The sequence below is a fragment of the Herpailurus yagouaroundi genome, unplaced genomic scaffold (assembly GCF_014898765.1).
Source record: "Herpailurus yagouaroundi ecotype Mexico unplaced genomic scaffold, PumYag 162, whole genome shotgun sequence".
In the NCBI taxonomy this organism is placed as follows: Eukaryota; Metazoa; Chordata; class Mammalia; order Carnivora; family Felidae; genus Herpailurus; species Herpailurus yagouaroundi.
The window spans coordinates 15,220,384-15,245,507 of record NW_024412403.1 but is presented as its reverse complement, the minus strand read 5'-3'; positions in this window follow the sequence as shown (position 1 = coordinate 15,245,507).

Genomic DNA, 25,124 nt, shown 5'->3' with positions numbered 1-25,124 from the left:
GGCCAGAAAATTATTTGTCGTGGAGGCTGTCCTGTGCATTGCTGGATGTTTCACAAGTTCCCTGGACTCTATCCACTAGATGTCAGTAGTACCTTCCTCCCAAGTTGTAACAAACAAAAAATGTCTACAGACATTGCCAAATGTCTTCTGAAGTACAAAATCACCCCAGATGGGGACTATTGTACTAGTCCAAATCACCATGATCCCCCTTCTGGTCTGTTATGGTAGACTCTTCATTGTCGCTCTCCCCACATTGCCTCTTTTGCTTGTTTGGTTTTCTTTTTATGCTTATTTATGTTTGAGAGAGAGAGAGAGAGAGAGAGCACAAGCAGGGGAGGGGCAGAGAGAGAGGAGACACAGAATCTGAAGTAGGTTCCAGGCTCTGAGCTGTCAACGCAGAGCCCGACACACGCCTTGAAGCCACGAACCGTGAGATCATGACCTGAGCTGAAGTCGGGCGCTTAACCTTCAGAGTCACCCAGATTCACCCCCACATTTGCCTCTCTCTATCCATTCTATGTATCTTATCTAAATTAGCTGCTCCCATTAATTTCCCTTACAATGGCCTCCTTAGTTCCCTCATGGTCGTGACCAACTGTTTATTTACTTATTATAAACTCGATGATGGCAGGCTACTCTTTTTTACGTAAAACGATAGCACCTTGCACTTGCCTAGCACTTAGGGGGAACTTGATAAATGCTCATTAAATGAATGAATGAATGAATGAATGAATGAATTGGTATCTCATAAGCCATACAACCTGCAATCCCTAAGTGCATATTTGTAAGATTGAACTGAATAATGAGACAAATTTCTCTTTTGGTTTCTTTCAAATCTCCTACGTGGATCAGTTTATGCTTAGTGTTACATTTAGGATGTTAATGTAGCGCACTTGCCTAGCAAAACTGGAATATAACCTTACATGTGTTTCTTCAAATTTCAGTAAAATGCAAAACGGAGTAAGGGTTTCTTTTAACATTTCATTTTTTAGTACCTTGGCTATCATTACACACACCTGAACAGTTTTACTACGGTTTTTATACTAACACCAGCCCATCTGTGAAAGCACTGTGGAAAGCAACTCTAGTGAAATTTCTGGAAGGAAAACAAAAATATCTTATTTATTCATATTTTTATATCTTATTGTAACCACCTGAGAGTATAATGAAATTCAGTCAGGTGTAAGGTCTGAACCAAAATTGGTCTTTTGTTACCTCCATACATAAGTGAGATTCCTCTAGGGATAAAAAAGAAAAGATCCAGGTTGGGTACTCACTTGTCAGCAGACCTGGGTTCCAACCCTCACCTGATCACTAATCACATCTCGCTCTTGGTCAAGCGACACAACCTCCTTAGGTCTCAACCAAAACATGAAGTGGGTGGGCTAATGTCTAAAAGCCAATGGGGACTCATGTTCTCCATTACTCCTTCCAGCTCTGAAATCCAATTTTTTTTTTTTTTCACAAAGAAGGGCTTTATAAAAGCCCTGGTCTGGTTCTAGAGCACCCACATTTTTTTACGTGGAGGTGAAATTTACATAATATTTACTATTTAAAAGTGAATAGTTCATTGACATTTAGCACCTTCACAAAGTTGTACAACTACCAACTGTATCTAGCTCTTCCCCCCCCCAACTCTATCTTGTTTTAATGTGTCTGGAAAGTCCTGAGTGTATATGACAGAAGCAGTAAGGATGATTCAGAGAGACAAATAGGTATTTAGCACTAAGGACTTACAGGTTGTTGTAAGGGATTTGATTTTTAGTCTGAATGAAATGGGAAGACACTGATGGTTTTGAAAAGAAGAGTGACTTAGAAGGCTTACGTTTTGTTTCCAGTACTATCCTAGGGGTTAGAGACACAGTGGATAGATTTGGTTCTTTCCTTCGTGGCCTATTAGTCAAGTAAACAGTTCTGCAAATAAATACAGCGTTACAAATTATGTCCATGAGGATAATAATAGGTGACTTTTAAAACTTTTTCAAGTACAAAGTGTACAAATCCTAAGCACAGAGCTCAGGAATGAATTATCACAAAGTGAACACCCTCCTGTAATCAACAACCCAAACAAGAAATGAATCACTATCAGAACATTTATGGCATCTCTCAGCCACTACCCACCCCTTCCCCCATGTCACTTCGATCTTGACTTTTCAATGGCAGAGATTAGTTTTGCCTGTTTTGAGAGTTAATACAAATACAATATATATTCTTTTGTACCTGGATTCTTTCAAATGATGGCTAGCATTTACTAAGCCCTTACTATATGCTAGGCACTACTTTTCGTGACTTACAGTTAAGAGTCACCATGAATGACCCTTTGAGGTGGTCACTAACAGTAATGCTCTCATTTTACAGAAGAAGACACTTAGTCACCCAGACAGAATGTAGGTTTCATGAAGGAAAGCAAAAGGACGTGATAGATTTGAAAAGAGGAACTTGCTTTGGAGTAGGACCTTAAGAAAGACCTAAGGAAGGAAGGAAGGAAGGAAGGTTGCCTTATAAGAGTAGCTGGCTTACTGAAGGAGAAGGAGAACTTTCTAGGCAGAGAGAAGGCTCTGTTGTGGGAAGCTCCTAACCATATAAATGTGTGTGTGCGTGTGTGTTTAATGCTTATTTATTTTTGAGAGAGGGACAGAGAGAAAGCAGGGGAGGGGCAGAGAGAGAGGGAGACACAGAATCCGAAGCAGGCTCCAGACTCTGAGCTGTCAGCACAGAGCCTGATGCGGGGCTCGAACCCACGAACTGTGAGATCATAACCTGAGCCGAAGTCAGATGCTTAACCGACTGAGCCACCCAGGTGCCCTCCAATCAAGGTGTGAAATAAGGCCTGAGGGGGCAGATGTGAGCTGGAGAGAGAGGGGCACCAGAGAAGATGAGGAATGTGAGCAGAGCTCAGATCTTACCAACTTCTTGAACATTTGAGAAATTTTTCCCAAGGTGATAGGAAACCTTTGAGTCTGGCTTCTTCCTTTCTTACCTATACACATTAGTTACCAGTTCTTGGTTTGTAAGACGGAATCCTCACCACCAGAGCCACGTATCGCCTTTCCCTTGTGTTTGCCTCTGGCGAACCTCCCCATCCCTCCTTCCCAACCATATTGTACAGAACTTTCTTGCTTGGATCCTGTTGCCTTGGTCCTGCACTGGCCCTCACTCATGCCCACATCTTCATTTCATAAAACATTGTTCCCCAAGCTTCTCTCAGCACCTTGAATACTCTTTTCTTAATTTCTTTTTTAAATGTTTATTTATTTATTCATTTTTTTTTGAGAGAGTGCAAGCGGGAGAGGGGCAGAGAGAGAGGGAACAGAGGATCAGAAGCAGGCTCTGCGCGGAGAGCAGTGAGGCCGATGCGGGGCTTGAACTCATGAACCATGAGATCGTGACCTGAGCCAAAGTCGGACGCTCAACCTACTCGGCCACCCAGGAGCCCCAGCCTTGAATATACTTGTCTTCACACTTTTCCTGATGAAGGATTATTCATGCCTCACATCTCATTACTCAGAGAGCCTTTCCTTGGATCCACAGTGAAAAATATATCCACCCATTTGATTCTTTTCTAGCACCTTGTACTTCTCTTTCTCAGCATTTGTCACCCATTTTGACGATTTACTCATCTGTTTGTGTTTCTGTGCCCTTATAGGTTGCAAGTGCCGGGAGAGCAGGATCTCTGCGTGCAGTGTTAGGGCTCTGGGAACACTCAGTACCTTTCCCAATTCTTGCTACATAATCAGACCTCAATTCATCTGTACAAATTGATTGGGTTTGACAGCTGGGGGTGTCAAAAGGTCTGTAAGGCATGACAAGAAATCTCAGTTCAGGAAAGAAGGTATAAAATGGCATACCTTGCGCACGTAACTCAAGTACGCAGAGTTTGCTAGAAGTTTGCTTTCCCGTTATGCTTTAATAATCATTATCTTCAGCAATCTCATAAACCCAAATTATTTCCGTTTTGGAATGATTAAATAAGTGCACAGAAATCTTACAGAATGTACGCTAGAGAGCTAGTAATTGCCTTTTTATTTTTTTAAGTGTTTGTTTATTTTTGAGAGAGAGAGAGAGAGAGAGAGACAGTGCAAGTGGGGGAGGGGCAGAGAAGAGGGAGACACAGAATCCGAACTAGGTTCCAGGCTCTGCACTGTCAGTGCAGAGCCAGACGCAGGAGCCTTGAGATCCTGACCTGAGCTGAAGTTTGGAAGCTTAACCCACTGACCCACCCAGGTGCCCCTCTACTGATTGTCTTTGAAAAGCTGAATTGGAGCTGTTAGAACATTCTAATTTTTATTCAGCCCACCCTTCCTTATGGATTTCCGATTTACATCTCCTCACATCAAAACACACTAAGCTCCTTCATATTCAAATCATATAAATTAAACCAAGTTTCTAATTAAGACACCTTGGCTTACTTTCTCTCCTCATAATCTCCTCCTGGAAATGTCGTGTATTCTTAAACTATTAGGTTTATTTATCAAAGACATGCATGCATATACTTGGAAAAGTTAGAGAGTACTAGATGAAAACAATACAACAGCTTTGCAAGCTCCGCCTGTCCCACTTGTTCAGCTATTTTGTCCTGCATTTGCACATCCCATATTTCTACCTAATACGCATCCCTCATCCTCGCTGGCCTCATCAGTTTGAGGTGTTATCTATCATCCTGTCACGGTGTATGAAATGTTCACCCGTTAACACCCTCCTCCCATTAGCTTTCCTTTCTCCTCTTCTTAATGTTTTAACATTTTAGATTCAATCACTATTTGGGGCTTGTAGTCCCAACTCTACACAGTTGAGCATGATAGTAAGCTTCGATTACATTTTCCTCTGACTTTTTGTTTTCCCTATTTGTCTCGTTTTTCTGTTCTGGTTTTTGTTCTTCATTGGTCTGATTTCTTTGTATCTTCTCCTTTCCATAGATGCCAGTAACCTGCCTATCCAATTTTCACAAATGTTCTTGTTCTTTATTTTCCCTTGGAGACATCTTCCATGGAAACCTTCACTTCCCTGCTCTTTGCTCTGGGCTCTCTTGGCCTTCAATGTGGCTGTCATTTTGGCACTCTTCCTCCCTGTCTAGGAAGGAAATCTAGGTTATTCCTGTCTTTCCTTTCCTGGAATGTCTTCTCTGCTTTCTGGAGCTCGTGTGCCTGGAGTTTGCCAAATTGTCAGGTTTGAGAACACAGTTCTCCAGACTTCCCTCACTTCCGATACCACCCGTAGGTTTGAGGGATTCCCCAAATCGCCCTCAAGCTCAATTATTTGCTAGAAAAACTCACACAACTTACGAAAAGCTATTCTACTCATGGCTATGGTTTATTATAGGGAAAGGATGTAGATTAAAATCAAAGAGACACATGTGGCAGAGCCTGGGAGGGTTCCAAATGCAAAGCTTCTACTGTCCTCTCCACATGGAGTTAGGATGTGTTACTCCCTTGACATCAACATGTGACAATATGCATGGCATATTGCCAGTCAGGGAAGCTCACCTGAGTTCCAGTGTCATGAGTTTTTATCGAGGCTTTATAACATCGGCATGATCGGTTAGTTCGGTGATTATCCACATGGGTGAATTCACTCTCCAGATCATGTGATACCATGTAAGCCAAATCCCCCACTTCCAAATCATATGGTTGGTCTTTCTGCCATGGCCAGCCTCTACCCTAAGATTATCAGGTATGGACAGTTTCTTCCCTAAATAGAGACACGACTATTGGATATAACACAGACTGCCTCCCCAAACCCAGGGCAAAAGCCAGATCTCTCTTTAGGCAAGGCCAAATGTTTCATTACATACATGTAGTCTTTGGTTTATTCTCTCTCTCTCTCTCTCCCTGTCCTCTCTCTCTTTCTCTCTTTATGTCTCTCTCTCTCTCTCTTTTGGTAGAACAAGTGCTCACGAAACTCTTTTATGTTAAATTAAAAGAGCAATAAAATATCAGAAGAGATGATGACAGCCATCTACATGGCCATCTCTTGAATTAACACTACTTTCAACAGGACGGGGGTGGGGGGGCATCTACATGCAGGTAACTGTCCCTCCTGGAAGGAATGCCACCTTCATCATCATCTTGGATATTCTTTTCCTCTTTTCTATATTTCATCTCTTGTGTTTTTGTTTCAGTTTTAGCTTTGAATCCTATTCATCCCTGCTCCTCTTCCTTTTCTTTCTTCTTGTTTCTTTTTCTATGTGTCTCTGTCTCTTTTTCTCTCATTTTCTCAACACATAGTCGAGTAACTTTCCTAGCAAAAGTGCTTGCAGGATCTTCTTTTCTGAAATCCTGTTTATCCAGATATTGGTTATCCTGATTATCCAGATATATTGATACTGTTTCATTAATGCCTCTCTTTGTCAACTTCTGGGGCATTTTCTCAACTTTATATTTCAGTCATTCTATGATTTCTTTGGCTTATGCCACCATATTTTTGTATGCTGAGTGATTTTTTTTCTCTGAATTTTTAAAAATACCTTTGTTTCATAGATGCAATATCCTTTTTTGAACCCTCTGGCGGTATTATTGGGGGGGATAATCCCCCCTAAATAGTCTCTCTTAATTTCAAGATGCTTTTTTTCTGTGTTTTTTAGACTCCAGCTTCCACAGTGGAAACGTTCTCAAATATCCTATGACTGTTCATGTTTAAGGAAAAAGGACCAGAATACTGGTTGTAATATCTGAGTAAAAGTAGGTAGGACCTTTGGGTTCTACGCTTTGTTACAGATTAACATGGTATGGCATGAGAGAATCTCTGATGTCAATATATTTAAGAGTTTATGAGTATGTTTAAGAGTTTTCTCTTGGGTTGATTACATTCCTAAGAGAAGACTCCTCTGGTGGCCTTTCTTTTTTTGTTTCTTTTCCTTGTTTTTCCATTTCAATTCATTTAAGTTTTTAAAAATTCCAATAACACTAATGTAGAGTGTTATATTACTTTCAGGTAAGATATTTCAGGTAATGTTATATTACTTTCAGGTGTACAATACAACGTGTCAACAATTCTATATATTACTCAGTGCTTATCACAATAATACGTGTACTCTTAATCTCCTTCATCTATTTGACCCATTCCCCTCTGGTATACATCTGTTCATCCTCTGTATTCATGAGTCTGCTTTGTTGTTGTTGCTGTTTGTCTCTTTTTTCTTTGTTGGTCTGTTTTATTTGCTAAATTCCACATACGAGTGGAATCATACGATATTTGTCTTTCTGATTGACCTATGTCATGGAGCATTGTAAGTTCTAGATTTTCATTCTTTTTTATGGCTGATTACTATTCCATTATATATATATATATATATATATATATATATATATATATATACTGCACCTTCTTCTTTTTTTTTCTTAAGTAGGCTCCATGACCAATGTGGGGCTTGAACTCATGACCCCAAGATCAAGAGTCAGATGCTCTACTAAGTGAGCAAGGTGCTCCTCATATCTTCTTTATCCATTAATCTACTGATGGACACTTGGGTTCCTTCCCATGGCCACTGTAAATGATGTTCCAATAAACACAAGGGTGTCTGTATCTTTTCCGCTTAGTGTTTTCATATCCTTTGGGTGAATACCCAGTAGTAGAATTACTGGATCAGAGGATCATTCTATTTTTTAATATTTTTGACAAATCTCCATACTGTTTTCCATGGGGGCTGCACCAATTTGCACCTCCTTCTGGTGCCCTTTCTTGAGAGTAACAGTCTGCCTATGGATGGGGAAGCCACTGAAAGAACATAGCTGGTCGCTTCAACTTGTTTGCGTCTGTGTTTTTTTAATCCTCCGATTCAGGCTGTATTTATGACTTTCAGCTCAGTCTGACATCCTCCTGTCCAGAGAGCCTCCGTTTTGACCTCTCTGGAGAATATGCCTCCCGTTTTACGTGAGGGTGGTGGGGAGAGGAAGTTATCCAATGGCGTGGATAAAACTGCTTCTTAAACAGGCTTCCAGCAATCCTGGTTCCAGGGCCCTGGGGGGAGGGGGCACCAGGCTATCTCCTCTGAGTCAACCTACCCTGAAGAGCAGACTGGCACTTCCTTTTTGGCAGTGTTAGCTTAAGATGTGGCATTCTCGAGTTGGCCAGGTAGATTTCCACTCCTTCATGACTGTATTTCCGCCTGGTGCCCATTTAGCTTTAATGAGATTTCTGGATGAAACGTGTTCCATCCTTCGCCTTTATCCAGAAACACTTATTTTATAACTTTTAGTCTAAATTGCAAGAACAGATGCTCTCAACACCCCACCCATACGCTCTCAGCGGTTACCTCTGCATGGGAGCGGGGCTTCCTGCAAACAGCTGTGACTCCTCCTGAGGGCTGTTTTTCTTTTCTCCTTTCTTTTCGACTTTGGAAGATGGGCCTGTGCTCAGTGCCAGAGAGTCAATGCCCTTGGAAGCAGCCGCCCTTAGTTGAGAGAACTCTGAGGTGTGTTCTACGTTTTCTCCCCACGTTCCCCAAAGGGATTCTGTTCCAAGTGCCTGCAGTGATAACCTGCTAGGAGGCGGTACATCTTTTATTGGCTTCTGGTTCCCTGTCTTATACCCCCAGTCCTTTATTGATCTTTCCTGGAATCGTGTCCCAAATTAACTCCTAACAATTAAATTCTTGTCTCTGCTTGCATCTGAGGGGACATGGAAGTATATTTCTCTAGCCATTTTTCAACATTATTTCAACATTATTTCAACATTTTTCAACAATATTTCAACAATATTTAGACGTTTGACCTACCTGGCTATTTTTTTTAATCTGGCTCATAATTACTAGATAATGACAATTTTTGAGCGTTGGGTTATTAATCTTATCCTCAGTGTTCTGGTCCCAGCAACGTAGAGCACAGTCACAAGAATCCTGTCTGATAGTCTGTTTCTTTACGGCAAGTGATCTCCTACTTCAGGAAGATAACGTAAACCGTGAGCGTGGGAGTCATGCATGTTGTGAGACATCACTTGATTAAAGTGTCCTGAGTTTATCCAGGGCCAGTCCGTTTTGGAAGCATCCCCAAGTCTGTGTACTAATTGCCTTTGAATCATCTGTAGCATAATAGCAAGGTGAGAGCAGGGTGACCTCAGTCATAAAAAGCCACTAACTCCCAAATGAGTGAAAACAGAAATGCATTACCTCTGTGCAGCTCCTATATGTGGGGCAGATGAAGTGATCTCTAAAAGCTTGCTACATAATGAGAAGAAAACAGATAAGAGCCCAGTTCGATGGATATTTATCCCCGGTCAAGGTAAACAAGTGTCCTCCCACCACAGTCCACATTGTGGAGCTGAAAATTCGCACAGGAAGCCATATCAGTTTGTCAACTGATTCTCTGTTTCTTTCAAAATCCTCAAAGCGAAAGCCCTTTGTGAATTACTATGATAAAATTCCTGCATTCTATAAAATGACTTAGACAGGCAACTGCAAATCTTAGAGTCATATTGATTTTTGTCATTGAATAGTTCTACAATAGTCAATGGGACTATTGTTTCCCTCACAGCAGTAGATATTATCAATATTTTAACTCTCTCTGTTTTTCTTCTCTAATGACCATCAGAGACAATCGGAAGTATCACAGCCCTCTGCTCTCCAGTGGCCAAGTCATTGCGTTCTGTATCCCCTCCCCCCTTAAAAACATATTCTCCACATAAAGCAACTTTTTCTGGGGTGTCCTCTACACAACTGCCACAGACATTTGGAGCCATATGTTCCTGTCTGGTGAACACCATGAAAAAGCGGAGAAGGTCAAAGTATGGGTTACAGAGCCTCCCTCAACAGCCACGGAAAATCCTCCGTGGCATGGTCCCTGCACCCCAGACAGGAGTAGAGACAGAAGTCTACCCTGGATGTTGGGGAAGGAGCCTACAAAGCACACACCGTGGCTTCGCTTTTCTCTTCTGGAATCACCTTGATGATGCCACTTCCGTGTCTGCCCGTGCCTACAGAATCAGGGAAGTTCTCCTTTATGGTCTTACCCAGCTATCTCGATGGTGAGAGCCAAATGATTGAAATGAGTTCCTCACGGCTTAACCTTTCTGCTCAATGCTACACAAGGGATCTAAAATCCAGGCAGTTCCACCCCAAACCCTGAACCGTCATTTAAAACAATTTTTAAAATAGATTATATTCTTCCTAGTTGGTGAAAGAGGAAATGGAATCACTAAGAGGCATCAGTATTTTCGTTCTAAATCATAGGCTTACTCTGCTGGTCTGTAACTTCAACTACATTGTGCCTCTTCATAACTTATGGTTTTATTCATCAATCCATTGATTTACCAGTGGTTTTCTTTTTTTTTAATATGAAATTTATTGTCAAATTGGTTTCCATACAACACCCAGTGCTCATCCCAACAGGTGCCCTCCTCAATGCCCCTCACCCACCCTCCCTTCCCTCCCACCCCCGCCCCCCCCATCAACCCTCAGTTTGTTCTCAGTTTTTAAGAGTCTCTTTTGTTTTGGCTCCCTCCCTCTCTAACCTTTTTTATTTTTTTTTATTTTCCTTCCCCTCGCCCATGATCTTCTGGTAAGTTTCTCAGGATCCACATAAGAGTGAAAACTTATGGTATCTGTCTTTCTCTCTACCAGTGTGTTTCTATTCTGAACAAGATATGATGGCTTTCTCTTCTGAGTAATTGAGAAGTAATTGAGGATATGATTCAAAAGTGAAGCAACATGTATGGTCATAAACTACTTAGTTAAATCAAATGCGTGCATTATTTCAAAGTAAAATAAAAATTAGCAATTAAGGTAGTCTTTATATTTTCTCTATCCATCTCACTCCTGAAACCACATTCTGCCCTATAATTTCAGATATTCTTGCTTGTCTTATTCATGTTTGAGGCCCAAGTTATACTCATTCAACGCTTATGAAAGGTCTTGGTTAGCTTTAGGAAGATACAGCATGAAAATCCCTAAAAAGATATTGCTGATATTTACTTATTAGTATTCTTCCATTTTCCTCATTAGAAGAAAGAAAAGAGAGAGGGAGAGACCCAAACATTTAGTAAAAGACAAGGGTTATATATAACCATGTGTGAATTTAGGTCATAAAAATACAAAATGGAAGCTTTTTGTTTTGTGGCAGCAGTTTGTGGGTCCCAGAGTCGTCACTGACAAAGCTGTCCAAAGTCACAAATACAGGGGCACCTGGGTGGCTCGGTCGGTTGAGCGAACGCTCAGGTCATGATCTCATGGTTCCTGAGTCCGAGCCCTGCATCGGGCTCTGTGCTGACAGCTCGGAGCCTGGAGCCTGCTGCAGATTCTGTGTCTCCCTCTCTCTCTGCCTCTCTCTCTCTCTCTCTCTCTGTCAATAAATAAATAAATAAATAAATAAAACAAAGTCACAAATACAAGTACATAGTTAGTCATGGGTGGTGTTATTGGTTTAAAATAGACTTTTATTTTGCCTTTCTTTCCTTAACCACATTCAGAATTAGAGAAAAGAGTGACAAGAACCAGCAGGAAGACAGAACAAAAAGCTAACAGAATCATGGAAGTGTTCAAACAGCCAGCTAAATGCATTGCACATCTCAGCCACAGAAATATTTCAGGTGATTCTGTTTTTGACAAAACGTGGGAACCGCAGGATCTACAACACTTACAAGCAAAACTCAACAACTCTAATAATAGTTGCAGAAGTGAAAGCCAATTTGGATAAAATAAGACATTGACTCAAGTCCTCTGAGGGAAGATTTTTGAACACAAAGTTTACAACAATTTCATTTGGCCTTTTGGGGAATTGCATTCCTCTCTGCACCTTGGCTGTGGATTTCTCTGCCTGGGAGAATCGTCCTGCAGTATTTCTTCTCCATCTGACCATGGGATACTTTTCTCTTGTGGGTTTTTTTTTAATCACAAAATGACTAAAAGGTTATTTCATGTTCTGGCCATTGACTGAGCATGCACTCCGCGGCCCACCGTCCCTAAGAAGGCTGTGTGTAATGTTAGAGATGGGGCATAAGTGAATTCTGTGTTTCACGGGGTATGTTGCCTCACTGCCTATAACTTTTCTAATACTGTGCCCAAAAGGTAACAGATAAAAATGCAGCCTTAGCATCTATCAGTTCATTCTCCAGGAAAGTAAAAGTCAGCATGGTTTGTACAGAATTAATATAAATTATTCTCTATTGTTGCCACTCATGTTACCCTGTGGTTAAAGTCCATCATCTAGCTCATATCCACATGTAATAAAAAACTGAGTAGATTGTTTTGTGTTGACACTTTTAAGAAGGGATAACATGCTTCTCCTCTCTGGGTACCAATAGCCCATTTATTGGACTTAATTTATTAATTTATTTTTTTAAGAGAGAGACAGAGAGAGAGAGAGAGAGAGAGAGATTCAGTATGTGCGAGCAGGGGAGGGGAAGAAAGAGAAAGAAGTTCAAGCAGGCTCCAAGCTCAGCACAGAGCCTGATGCGGGGCTCAATCCCACGACTCCGGGATCATCACCTAACCCGAAACACAGAGTCAGACACTCAACTCACTAAGCCACCCAGGCAATGCTAGACTTAATATTTGAATCATGCTTAAGCCTATTGTTTTTCCCAAGCCAATTTTAGATGCCCTTTGTTAATTTGAAAATAATAATAAAATAAGTAAGCAAAATTTTTTTTCAAGGGTCAGATAAGAAGAGTGACAGTACAATTCTAGACATCAAGGAGTGTAGAGTATGGAGAGGGGAAAACTGAATAAGAAATGAGAAGCCTTTGTTCTGTGCCCATGTGTCTGTCGGGCAAATTGCTTTTGTTGACCTTTAGGACCGCCAACTCCTCTACTGTTAAAAAAAGGAGCTGTGACCAACGTTCCTTAAGATCCTTTCTTTTCTCATTTTCTATCCTTATTCTCCAGGCTCTTCTGCCTTGACTGTTCGCTCAGTCTCCTCATCAGCTACTCAAAATCTAACATGATCAAATTTGTGTTTTAGTAAGGTCACTATGTTCATAATGTGGGAAAGATCTGGGAAGGTTGTATGGGGTTGGAAGGGCAGATACAGGCAAGAAGTGAATGTAGTAATGCTTGAGTAAGTTGATGGGGGTGGGGTATGATCTCGGGTGTGGCAATAGACAAAAGTGAATGGAATTAGAAGACATATATGGCGTTAAGCTTTCCAGAAGGAGCTTTCTTATTGGATTTGGTAATTGAGGAGAAAAGAGAAGTCAAGGGTAATGCTCAAGCTTCTGGTTTGGGTAATCTGTCCAACACCAACACCCTTCTATGAGATGAGGCACACAGCAAGAGCATGAACTTTGGGGGACAGAGATAAAAGTTTGGATGTGGGATTTGAAATCTCTTTGGGACATTGTCACCTGACTGTTACTGTACAGACTTCACCACCACATATCTATGTCAGGATCTGGAAAAAAAATTCAAATCTAAAACTAACTTAGAAAAGCAATGCAGATTTGTATGGAAGTTTCATTGGGAAGACAGAGTTACGTATCGCATATCATAGATTAACACTTCTTTAAAATCATGCTTACATATAGCTCTTTCTCTGAATCTCAGATCCCTGTTACATTTTTTTCATCATTTTCTTCCCCTCCCTTAAAAAACAAACCAACAGGGGCGCCTGGGTGGCGCAGTCGGTTAAGTGTCCGACTTCAGCCAGGTCACGATCTCGCAGCCCGTGGGTTCGAGCCCCGCATCAGGCTCTGGGCTGATGGCTCAGAGCCTGGAGCCTGTTTCCGATTCTGTGTCTCCCTCTCTCTCTGCCCCTCCCCCGTTCATGCTGTGTCTCTCTCTGTCCCAAAAATAAATAAACGTTGAAAAAAAAATTAAAAAAAAAAAAACCAACAAAAAAATAAAAAACCTCTCTCCTTTCCTCTAACCACCCTCCTTCAAAATATCCAAACTCTGCACCCTCTGTTCATGTAGATATGAATTTGGGGTGCCAGTGTTGGTCTTGGTGTTTCAGCGCATTCTGTCACACTTATATCTCAATTTTTTTATGAAGCTTATTATATTCTTATTCATTACATATCACTCTCCTCTGTTCCTCTGAGGTTGAGCCCATCAGGGACACAGTGCCTTTTCTTTTTTTTAATGTAATGACAGTCCTTAGGTTAGACTTCTATTAGGTAGGAAATACATATTTATTTAGCGGGGAAAAATCAATTATGTTTAGGTATTAGCTGATTATTTTTCCTACTATGCTCTTTTTCATGAAATTTTCCTGGACTTCCCGGGTTGAAACAATCTCTCCCATATAGGCTTCCCCCTCCCCACCAAAATTAGTTTCACCTTTTTTTTTTTAACTTCGATTTATCTCATGTTACATCATATGAGGGTAATTCCAAACATATTGTACCCCTGCTCTGTTAATCAAAGTTTATTAGTCTTCATATTACTGACACCCATTTTCTGATTTGATTATGTCAGGTTTTCAAAAAGTATGGTTTAAGTACACTTGAAAAGGTATAAAGGAATGAATGCATGGTCTAGTGTTAGGTCTCTCAATGATCTCTCTCCATTTTATCTCCCTCTATAAAACACCCCTAATTCTGATTGTTCATCTTGTGCTGTGCTCACCAAGTTTCACCCAGTTTGCTTGAGAACAGGGACTGTTGCCTCTCATAGTTTGTGCCCTTTCGTTTTATTTCCTACTTACCTGTTTTGCTAATGTTAATTGCTTAAGATATAGTTACCGAGAGAAACCATGCAATCACAGTCCTATGGGATATCCAATCTGCCATCTGCAAAAGCTCCATGTTTGAAAACTAGGCGCCCATAAGTAATTGAACAAAATGTATGGTATCTAAGTGAGGAAAAAGGAGCAAAAGCTATCGGAAAGACCACTAGTAGTGTCTACCGCCATAGCACATTTCATAGTCTCAGGAACATGTTTAACATCTTGAGCATGTATGTTCACAAGGAATTTTCAAAATCTCAACACTTGGTCCCACCGACCTGCATGTTTGCTTTTCAGTAATATATACATCTGAGGGCTTTCTCCTCGGAAGTGCTGTAGCAAATACATATGTCTTACACCTGCAGAGAATTTTAAGTATTTTCTTAATCTTTTAGTGAAGAAAAACTTCACTGACTTTAAAGTGCAAAACACCCCTGGAAGATTATGTGGAAATGGTTGAACTGTACCGAAGCAGGCCTTCCGCACAGAAAATAAAAAATTCCCCTTTAATTAGAGTGACAGCAGGAATTTAGGAAGACAGAGTTTAATGTAATTAAAATTGAGAAATCATTGTTTAACAAGAGTCATGCTACATTTCTTGAAGACAACACAATGAGGATCTTTTCATTTCAGATGAGTCAATAATTTTATTTTTATATCTCTCCTGAGCCTGTTCTAATTAAAAGAGTATGGAAGATAAATTTGAGGACGTACTCTATACTTCCCTAGTCTCAACCTCAATCTTTTCCTTGGGAGGGATGTTCACAACATTAAGTTGAATTTCAAAAGAAAAAAAAATGATACTTTAAAAACTAATATGAATGTGGGGAACTGAGAACATTGAGTAAGCAACAGAGAATCCAGGAATAAGGGATAGTACTTAAAGAATGAAAGATATAGCTGCTTCAATTCATTGTGTATTCACTGCTGCCTGTTGGCTTATTGACATTTTTTATTAAAGGGAAAATGTTTTCGCATGAGCATATCCTAAATCTACACGGTGTATTTAAACTGCAAGTTGTGCATTGCCATTGCATGTCAGGTTTTGTGGCTTTGATTCTCCTAATTAAGCATAAATGTAAGATTAAGGTGCTCAGTTTATTAAGCAGAGAAAACACACATAAAACGGTTGTTCTCTTCTGTGTCAGGAAGGAAAACAAAATGCTGTATTGTGTCACATGCTATATAAGAAAAAACATGTTTGAGGAGAACTAATTTGTTAACATCCTGGTGGAAAGAAGGGAGTTTCTAATTTGTTGCAGTAATTACACCTTAGATAGGGATTTAAATGTGAGTTGCCATCAGTACTGATGGCCTATGATTGAGGACGGGCGGAGTGTTGGATGTGGAATTTACTCCAATGCCACCACTTTGCCAGCAGTAATAATGGAAATTAATATTTGTTGGGTTTAGTAGGTACGGGTTATTTCCTATGTATTATCTTTTTTTAATGTTTATGTATTTATTTTATGTATGTATTTATTTATTTATTTTGAGAGAGAGCGTGCACACAAGCAGGAGACGGGCAGAGAGAGAGAGAGAGACGGAAAGAGAGAGAATCCAAAGCATGCTCTGAGCTGTCAGCACAGAGCCTGATGTGGGTCCAAACCCACGAACCATGAGATCATGGCCTGAGTCGGAGTCTGACGTTCAACCAACTGACCCACCCAGGTGCCTCTGTATTATTTTCTTTAATAGTCACGACAGTCCTCTGAGCTAGGTCTTATTGTCATCATTCCCATTTTTTCAGATGGCTATTTAAGAGCATAGAAAGGTTAAGAAAATTGCCCCAAATCACTCAGCCAATGAGACGTGGAGGCCAGATTCAAATCATACAGTCTAACTCACGAGCCTGTGCTCTTCAGACTTTAATGTTCTAGTTTCTAGGTTTTTTTTTAATGTTTATTTATTTTTGAGACACAGAGACAGAGCGTGAGCAGGGGAGGGGCAGAGAGAGAGGGAGACACAGAATCGGAAGCAGGCTCCAGGCTCTGAGCTGTCAGCACAGAGCCTGATGAAGGACTTGAACCGTGAGATCATGACCTCAGCCGAAGTCGGACGCTTAACCAACTGAGCCACCCAAGAGCCCTAGTCTCTAGGCTTATGTTGTACACTATTATTGATAATGTCTATACTCTCTCTCTCTCTCTCTAAAACACTTCTGTGTGATTGTGCATCTTGTGCCAATCCGGTTTGATTTTACCTGAGATCCAGGACCATCTATTTTCGTATTTTGTATCCTTTGATTACATTTCTTACTTCCCCACTCTTCTAATGCTAACAGACATGCTAATAAATAAATGCAAACTTGGAGGTGGAGGCAAGATTCAAACCAAGAAATCTAACCCGCCTGACCCTGTGTTCTTCACCACAAGCTTCCACCACCCAAGAGAAACACTCTATCCCTCTGTTGCTGTCTCCTCTTCTATAAAACAGAGTGCAGGCTGAGTCTGACAGTCTTTAAGGACTTTGTCGTCTCTGTAGTTAAGTCATTGTGTATGGTGGATATTCTAGGCCAACACAGAGCTGAGGAAAATAGATCTCTGTATGGAAGGTAATGACAACTAATTTACCAGAATGCTCAAGAGTGGGCAGGTGTTGGTTCCCATTCCCAAGGCTCCTATCCTGACTCAAGGATTAGGATGTAAGTCATTTGGGAAGTGGTCCCAAGATGTGCCCTCAGGAAAGGGTCTGGTGAGAAGGGAAAGAGGAATGGTGAGTTATCAAACAAGTTGCTTGCTCTCTGAAAGAACTCTGAGAAAAGCATAGAACACAATGAGGAAGTTATACAACCCCAGAGAAGGGCTGCTGGGACATGGACTTGTTTGGCTAAAGACAGAATGGGCTTAGGAAACCAGAGGAAGTACCCAAGCAAGGAAATGCAGATAGATGCTAGCCACAGAGAAAGTCAGACCTGCTTGCATTGAGGGAGTCAGGGTAAGTGATTACACCTAGATGTTTTCCACAGGGGTATGTTGACAAACTCAACTTTCAGGTTGAGAGTTATTCTAAAATGTTTGTGTGTTTGTTTGTTTGTTCTTCCTGATAGACTTAATTTTATTTTCTGGAACAGTACAATCTTCTTCCTTGTCTTGGTAAATAGAGTGTAAAAACACAGTTGAATCTTTTTGATGATTTAGTCTCTTGCCATCACTCAGTGCTGCTAATATGACCAAAGTTTAGGTGATTTCTTCTTATCTGAAAAATGGTTTCACATAGCATGATACCTCAGAGAAATGCTTCCTGACGAGATCTCTGCAAATATAGTGGAGGAATTTAGAAACTCAGATGATGGCTATTATCTTTTCCTGCCTGAACATAGAGGAATGCATCTATCATAACTGCAATTTTAATTCTTTCAGAGCAACTAGTTCCGAACCTATTTTTGTGACATCCCAGAGCATTCTTAGGAATGTTATAAATTACTCAGGAAAAAAGAGAAACATAAAAACAACGACTAACAAAGTCCTGAATGAATACACATTTAATTTGATTTTCAAAATGTAGACGTTGCTGGAAACACTTCTTAGGAAGTAGTACATCTAATGAAACAAAACCAAAATCATAAGTGCTAAAACTTGCAAGGTTTGCTACTGACTTTTTTAATAAGCTAAGAAAGCATGAAAAACATGGTCACTAGAATCATTATGACGGGAAATATACGTACTGACCAAAAGTGCTAATTTCTGGAACTGAAGAAGGAATTCACTGAATGAGGGAGGACGTGGAGAAATTGTGCACAAGGATTGGACTCTTCTAAGATCTCCAAATTTATTTTAGCAAACCAGATTAGTTGTCCCTCTAGTACCTCGCCACTTCATAAATGTATTTTGTTGTGTGAGGTTCTCTCTATCTCTTCCCCTCCCCCCCCTCCCTTTATTCCCTCCCTCTCTTTTCTCTCTCTCTTAGCCAGCATGGGGCAAGAAGACAACTATTATCACAGATGTGTCTCTGTCCTTCAATTCTAAACATTGTCTGTTGATTTCAGAAGAGAAATTCTGGGAAAATGCATAGACGTTGCTTCATGTTTCCTGGTAGGCCCTGTCAACAAATTTATGAAATGCCATCCAATTCTTTGGCATATTGTTTTTCTGCATCCTTTCAAATGGAAGTTGATTTAATCCTTAAGTTAAATACAATATTTTGTTCTGAAAATGCTAAAAGGTGCCCAAATATATCTACAAAGGATAACATGGTATCTTACATGCCAGTATTATTAGAACTGGAGGTTGTTTAAATGGCTTTGTAAGCTTGGTGTAAATGAAGTCATTTAAATTCCTGATGGTAAACAAGTATTCCAGTTTCTATTGACAACATCTCATTGGAAGAGAATGTTACTGTCCACTAAACCCCTTTCTTACCTTCCTGCTGTAGTAAGTACTGTAACTAGAAATATGTCCAGGGAAAGTCTATATATCTTAGCCCTTCTTGAAGCTAATTTAGTTATGTGGGGCATAGGAGTCATATAACTGAATTCCCACCAGGGGCATGTGAGAAGAAGAGATGAGTTCTAACTCTGGTTCTGAATGTTAGAAAATTGGACATATGTTCATCCATATCTTTTCCTCTCCTGGCTGTAAGGAACATCGGTTTGAACGTCCAGATGAGGACAGAGCACCAGAAGGTAGAAAACCCCAAATATGAGAAGAATCTTAGTCCCAAGTGACTGCATGACCAGAGTCTTCTGCCAATCTACATGGCTTACTGCAGAAGTTATATAAGTGGGAAATAAACCACTTCTTTAAAACCTTTTATTTGGGGCGGTCTCTTTGTTACAGCAGCTTGATCTTTATACCAAATCATGCATTCCTCAGTAGGTAGGGCTGTTTTATCCCCTGGACCCCCTCCAATTATCTCAGAGAAACTTTATTCCGCTCACCAACGAAGGTCAGCGAACACAGAGCTGATTAATGAAGGCTTTCAGTTTAGGCATATTGGAACAGCTGATTAAGTACAATATTAAACTTTTGGTAGCAGACACTTAAGAAAACAGCATTATGGTTTTTTTCCTTTTCTACCAAAATGAAAAATTGTATTGATTTGAAAGTAACTTAAGATGAGCAAGTGAGATGATTATATTTACATAATTTGCATGCTTATGAATTCACCTACAAACATTTTGGTGGTAGAGATGGGAGATTAACATCCTACTAGTGGCTATGAATCTTATTTAATGAGTCATGATGACCATATGATTTTGGAATTATCAACTGAACCCAGGGTTGACAAAGATGAGACTCAAGTCTTATGATGATGGAGATGGTAATGATACCGGCAGATAAGGAAAAAAGCATGGAGAGAGGTTAAAAAAGGGGAAAAAAATAGGAAAAAAATATATGGTTGTCTTTATAGCAAAAACTAGAAAGAAATAAAGATAAACAGTTGCTTATTTGATTAATGGGGATCCCAGCCACATGATTGCTGGAGGATGGCAGAGAATAAAACTCTTGGTGGCTGTGTGTTCCTGGGCTGATGTGTCAGCTATCCAAAGAATATCTTCTTGAAGGGTCATATTAATAAAATTTGAAAGATTGTCATACTCACAGTTTTAGTTTCCTCGGTAACTGTAACAAATGACTTCAAACTGGGTGGCTTAAAACAATGAGAATTTATTGTTGCACAGTTCTGGAGGTCAAAAGTCCAAAATCAAGGTGTCCACAGGGACACCACATGCTTTCCCCAAATCCCTTAGGAGAAGATCCTTTCTTGCTTCTCCCAGCATGGGTAGTACCATGCATTCCTTGGTTTATGGCAGCATAACTCCATTCTCTGCCTTGGTCTTCACATGACCATCTTATCCTGGTGTCTGTGTGTCATGTGTCCTCACATGTGTTTCTCTGTTCTTATTATCAAACCATCTTCCCTCTTCCTCTTTTTTTTTTTTTTAAATTTTTTTTTCAACGTTTATTTATTTTTGGGACAGAGAGAGACAGAGCATGAACGGGGGAGTGGCAGAGAGAGAGGGAGACACAGAATCAGAAACAGGCTCCAGGCTCTGAGCCATCAGCCCAGAGCCTGACGCGGGGCTCGAACTCATGGACCGCGAGATCGTGACCTGGCTGAAGTCGGACGTTTAACCGGCTGCGCCACCCAGGCGCCCCCCTCTTCCTCTTTTTTTATAGTAATAAAGGAAATTTTCAACGTTTTAAAATATAATTTATTGTCAAGTTGGTTTCCATACAACAACCAATGCTCATCCCAACAGGTGCCCTCTTCAATGCCCATCACCCACTTTCTCCTCTCCACCTCCCCCATCAACCTTCAGTTTGTTCTCAGTATTTAAGAGTCTCTTATGGTTTGCCTCCTTCCCTCTCTGTAACTTTTTTTCCCCCTTCCCCTCCCCCATGGTCTTCTGTTAAGTTTCTCAGGATCCACATATGAGTGAAAACATATGGTATCTGTGTTTCTCTGCCTGACTTATTTCACTCAGTATAATGCTCTCCAGTTCCATCCACATCGCTGCAAATGGCCAGATTTCATTCTTTCTCAGTGCCAAGTAGTATTCCATTGTACATATAAACAACATCTTCTTTATCCATTTGTCAGTTGATGGACATTTAGGCTCTTTCCATAATTTGGCTATTGTTAAAAGTGCTATAAACATTGGGGTACAAGTGCCCCTATGCATCAGCACACCTGTATCCCTTGGGTAAATTCCTAGCAGTGCTATTGCTGGGTCATAGGGTAGATCTATTTTTAATTTTTTGAGGAACTTCTGCACTGTTTTTCAGAGCAGCTGCACCAGTTTGCATTCCCACAAACAGTGCAAGAGAGTTCCCATTGCTCCACATCCTCTCCATCTCCTGATTTGCTCATTTTAGCCACTCTGACCGGTGTGAGGCGTCTCAGGGTGGTTTTGATTTGTATTTCCCTGATGAGGAGTGATGTTGAGCATCTTTTCATGTGCCTGTTAGCCATCTGGATGTCTTCTTTAGAAAAGTGTCTATTCATGTCTTCCTCCCATTTCTTCACTAGATTATTTGTTTTTCAGGTGTGGGGTTTGGTGAGTTCTTTATAGATTTTGGATACTAGCCCTTTATCCAATACGTCATTTGCAAATATCTTTTTCCATTCCATCAGTTGCCTTTGAGGTTTGTTGATTGTTTCCTTTGCAGTGCAGAAGCTTTTTATCTTGATGAGGCCCCAATAGTTCATTTCTGCTTTTAATTCCCTTGCCTTTGGAGACGTGTTTAGTAAGAAATTGCTGCGGTTGAGGTCAGAGAGGTTTTTTCCTGCTTTCTCCTCTAGGGTTTTGATGGTTTCCTGTCTCACATTCAGGTCTTTTATCCATTTTGAATAATGAAGGAACATAAAGAGAAATAAAGAAACTGACCCCATTCACAATTGCACCAAGACTCATAAAATACCTAGGAATAAACCCAACCAAAGATGTAAAAGATCTATATGCTGAAAACTATAGAAAACTTATGAAGGAAATTGAAGAAGATACAAAGAAATGGAAAAACAGTCCATGCTCATGGATTGGAAGAATAAATATTGTTAAAATGTCAATACTACCCAAAGCAATCACATTCAATGCAATCCCAATCAAAATTGCACCAGCATTCTTCTTGAAGCTAGAACAAGTGATCCTAAAATTTGTATGGAACCACAAAGGACCCCAAATAGCCAAAGTAATATTGAATAAGAAAACCCAAGCGGGAGGCATCAAAATCCCAGACTTTAGCCTCTACTACAAAGCTGTAATCATCAAGACAGTACGGTATTGGCACAAAAACAGACACACAGACCAATGGAATAGAAAAAAGAATCCAGAATTAGACCCACAAATGTATGGCTTACTAATCTTTGACAAAGCAGAAAAGAGCATCCAATGGAAAAAAGCCTCTTTAGCAAATGGTGCTGAGAGAACTGGACAGCAACATGCAGAAGAATGAAACTAGACCACTTTCTTACACCATTCCCTCTTCTTCTATAGACACCAGTCATAGTGGATTAAGGCTCTACCCTACTCCAATATGACCTCATCTTAAATAATCTAATTACATCTTCAATCACCCTTTTTCCAAATAAGATCCCATTCTGAGTTACTTGGGGGTCAGGAAACCAGCATATCTTTCTATTGGAGACATAATTTAACCCGTAACACTCATGATAAGGACTTCATTTTCCAAAATGAAAAGTAATACTCTACTAAGGTTGGTCAATTTTTCGTTCTTCTTTTTAATGTATTAAAAAAGAACTAAAAAACTTGACTCTATAATACATTGAAAAAATACATAACTAAGAGTTAAACTAGTCTTGTTTTTATTTTAAGAGAAAAGCAAAAGAGTGTCAAAATTAAAAGATGGCTTTCACTGTCAGTTCAGTGAACTCTGTATCTGTAAGCTTTTTTCTTTTTCTAGAAATGGCATTGAAGACTGAATGGATCAAGAAAAAATAAGAAAAAAAGAAAAAAAAAGACTTAGACACTCTACAATCAAACTGTCCCTGGCAAATAAAAGAACTTCAATATGCTTTTTAAAAACACCCTATGTGTGGAATCATATCCATAATGTATGGACATTAAAGCTGCCAAGGCCACAAATAAAATTCCAATTGTTATAGGTTAAAGAGCTTATATTTCTTAATGACTCCTTGAACTGATTTCTACATAAAGCAATCCAAAATATCTCACAAAAATCTTCCCACATTTCTAAATATTAAAGGCTAACAACAGTAGATTATGTAATCTTTTTGGTCTTTATGTATTCTATTTGTCCATCTTTTTTTTTTTTTTTTTTGTAGTGTTTTGTTTCATTGCAGGTGCTTTAAAATGAAAAGACCTTCCATCTATTTTTTTCTCTGTTTCCAAAACAGCTTTATTTATATGGGAACCAGTGAAGATTTGAGCAAACCTTCCTTTTCATGCAACTGCTGAGAGTTTTGACAGTCTGGCTGCTGGCCTGAATTTTGTGGCACATCTGTAGTTACCAATACAGAATTTCAATTATGTAAATCACCTTGGCAATGTCTTTTTAAAAGCTAAAAAGAACACTGTAGTTTATCCCCTGTGCACTTTAGTAATATTCTTATGAATCAGGTCTATGTTACCAAAATCAAATTCAAAGCTATACACATGCCATTTTTTTAAAGGGGCCTTTACCAAAGATTCGAGTTTCTCCAAATGAAAGAACAGGCCACCTCATCCATTGTGTTAAAGGTTTAGGAAACAAAGAAAAGTGATCCTGTCCTTATCTTGCTCCCTTCTCTAAAATTATAATCTAAGACCAGGCACTGACCGAAGCAGCAGCAGCAGCAGGAATCACAATGTCCTCCAAAAGCAGGCTCATTCCTTTCTTCTTATTTTTCTCTTTACATGTGATGTCAGAATTGACCAACGCATTATCTACATGAGACCAGTCGTATGACTTCATTTCCTACGATTCTCTTTGAAATTTTCTATTGGGAGAGGTATCTTTCACATCTGAACCCCCAGCATACGTCTTGGCATATATTAGATGCTCATAAAGGTCTGTTGGGTAAATGAGAAGCCAGGGAGAATAAAAGGAGGAGAAAAACTCCAGCCAATGAAGGAGTGTTCATTGTAGTAAACCCCAACCTTACCACTTTTCAGGTTCCTTGGTGCTGCCCTACTGATCCATGTTCTATACCAGTAACTATGTATTGACAAGCTGTATCTGTCTCAGAGAGGATCTCTCCTTCCAGCAGCACAGATTGTACATATATATATATATATATATATATATTACGTTTGGAAAACTAAATATATATATATCGCAAGTATTGAAGGCCATCCCGAAGGACCTTCTTCCAATTTTCAAAATTCATTTACAAATCATCAGGTTCTCTCTAAGGAGAGCAAGTTAAGGTATAGCGCCCTCCTCCAGTAAGGAGACCTTTATAGCTGTATACTTTGGTTAGTTCCGAATCTGTCTACTTTAGTAAAATCTTCTTTTGTAACGTGGGCTATATGCATAGGTCCCTAGGCTTTCTGTTTTGTGGGCTGTTGCTTTTTTTTTTTATCCTCTTTGTAATCCTTGACTTCTGCCTAATTCACATTCTGTCCACTCTATTATGTTGCTGCATGAATGCCTTGCCTTCTACTAGCTGATGACTTTTCTGTTACTTGACCCTGCAGAAACACTTTACTGCCTTTTTGCTACAAAGCAGGACAGGATAATATATCTCAGTCAAAATATCTCATTTCTCTCTGCTGAATGTGTCTGAAAATTCATGTTTCCGTCAATAGCTGCTGAAACACCCCCTTGGAGAAATACTGAAAATGGCCTCCCCGGGAAGACACTAGTGTCTCTAACTGTGTTTCCCTTTCCCAAATATAGGTCACCGTGGAGGGCCCCAAGGCCAAGGGACTTCAGGTGTCCCAACTCTCTCCTAATGGGATTATCTTTGAAACATCCTGTAAGAAATGTCTTGGATTGCCTTTGAATTGTTACAGTAACTAAATCAATCATTTGTTAATGAGCAACTTCCATAGAGCAATTTGGACACATCATGCAATGTTTTTCCCCATAATATGTACCTTTAAAGCTGAAAAATCGGATAGCC